This window comes from Propithecus coquereli, unplaced genomic scaffold (assembly GCF_000956105.1).
Source record: "Propithecus coquereli isolate 6110/MARCELLA unplaced genomic scaffold, Pcoq_1.0 Scaffold212, whole genome shotgun sequence".
Lineage (NCBI taxonomy): Eukaryota > Metazoa > Chordata > Mammalia > Primates > Indriidae > Propithecus > Propithecus coquereli.
This window is the reverse complement of record NW_012146301.1, coordinates 1,072,202-1,074,432: the sequence shown is the minus strand read 5'-3', so window position 1 is coordinate 1,074,432 and position 2,231 is coordinate 1,072,202. Positions and strand designations below refer to the sequence as shown.

Sequence of the window (2,231 nt, the reverse complement as noted above, 5' to 3'; positions counted from 1 at the left end):
ACCTTTGGGAAGTCTTAGAGCTCAGTCCTCATTTGCTGCAGGGAAGGCTTATGGAAGCCTTGTGTTTTAGCTTAAAATCTTATGCAAATACTACATTTTACTCCACAGCAGATTCATTATTGTTAGAACCTAAAAATCTTGAGCCTGAAAATGTTTAAATAAAATTGACCCTCCAGGAAGCTGTTTTACCGTATGACTGCATACACCTGAGACCCCAGTAAGACGCCCCAGGAAGGCAAGAACATACTCCACCGAAGAAGAAAGGGAGGGACTAGATGATCCCCTGACATCTGTTTCAATCAGATGTGTTTTTCAGTTGACTCACGAAGGCAGCGATTCCCACAGCATGATTGTTGTAGGATCATGAAGTTTTTGTAACTGGGAGGGATCATGAAAAGTATGGCCCGGGCCCTTCATTTTTCAGGTGAGGATAGTGGAGCCCCAGAGAGGTTTAATGACCTGCAGAGTCATACAGCTGGATTCCGTTTGACTTAGAGACAGGCGGCTGTATCATCTGCTCCTGAATCTTCTAGTCCTCGGTTCTCAAACCTGATGTTGCACACAGATCACCAGAGGTCTTGTCAGAATGCAGGTTCAGATCCAGGAGGATTGGGGCAGGGCCTTAAACTCTGCATTGCTAACAGGGATGCTGTTGCTTCGGCTTAGCAGAGCACACTTTAGTTCACAGGTGCTAGAGCACATTGTCCAAAATTGGTTTGACTTTGATGTCCTTAAGTAAAAAGACCCTTCAACCTGCCACTCTGACTCTCTGAATTAATCAAACGTTGTGTTGATAACAGTGCATTATCATAGTATAAGCAAATTTGGAAAAATTAGGTGTTATCTGCTTTAGCAGTAAGGGTATAGTTGATTAGTAATAGGCCTTCCATACATACCTGTCTTAGTCCAAAAGCAAATAAGCTTTGTTGTGCACTATAGTATTAATCAGTCAACCCACAACAAACCAAAATTGATCATTAGGAAGTGAAAATAGCAGTAATTTATATTTAGAAAGCAGGAATATAGCAATTAGAAACCCTGGCCTAACTTAAGTTGGTACCTATGATGATGTCTTATTTCCCAAATTGCAGGAATCTGCACAAGCCAGTGTGCATTAGGAGCTGTGAAAACTTAATATTTTCATTAGTGTTCTCGTTTAAACTCTAGTAATATGATGTTTGGCATGAATACCAAATAACAGTAATTATTGATAACTCGTTGGACTTATAATCAGTAGTCCTTACTCATAAGGAAGTATGAAAGCCTGTGAAATAGCACGCTTGTTGCCTGTGAAGACCAAAGAAAAGACATGCATTTTGGAAACAGTCTTTATTCTGTATTCTTTGAGAATCACTGCTAGAGAATGCATTAAATAAAGAACCCTGCACTGCGTGTGGATCCAGCCGTATTCATTGCTGTGAGACGTGTTTTTCCATGCCTCCGATGCTATGCTAAGAGCTTGTTTAATGAACATGTGTTGAAGGCTCGTTAGGTCATAATTCTGTCAGCACGATGCAGTATCTCACGGCTTCATTCTGATGTCTTCAAGGTGGCTCAGAAGGTGCTGAAGAATGCCAAGCAAGCCTGCCAAAGACTGGGACAGTATAGAATGCCATTTGCTTGGGCAGCAAGGTAAGGGGAACACCTTTTATACCTTTTATATAGATATAGATAGATGGACAGGTAGATAGATTGACAGTCCTAGTCTGTTTGTTGTTCAGAGAAAAAGAGGATGTGAATGTGTAAAATGGAGAAATAAGTAAGCCCCAAATTTGAAAAACCATTTAGTAGAGTCACAGAGAGGAGAGACGCTGACCAGAGAGGAGCCATCCAGGGCTAGCAGGATGGACAGGAGTGTCTGCTGCAGAGCTGGCAGTCCAGGGCCCTGCCCCGTGCCTCCAGCTGGTGGTGGATGACAGTCCAGCGAAGCCTGGAGTATCACTCCTGGTCTCTACTTCTTAAGCATTTGACTGCGTATGTTGTTTCCTAAGCACAAACCATTGGCTGGAACTGTTTTCTATGTAAATTGGGTTAGTTGTGCTCATCCTCATAAATGTTGTCCATGTTTTTAGATAATAAGATTTCCCTTGGCTATTGCTAATGGAACAATAATTAGCCTTCCCATAGAAACCAGGCTTACATGGTGGGTTTATTTTGGTCTTTTGGAAACCCAGTTTAGAAATGTTGCTTTGCTATTTCAGGACCTTGTTTAAAGATGCATCTGGAAACCT

At 41.8% G+C, this 2,231-nt stretch overlaps 1 protein-coding gene across 1 annotated transcript in view; it reads left to right on the top strand.

Annotated features, from left to right (window-relative positions):
* Positions 1-2,231, top strand: part of DOCK9 (dedicator of cytokinesis 9) — a 310,670-nt gene that overhangs the window by 207,022 nt on the left and 101,417 nt on the right. The window lies entirely within an intron of this gene.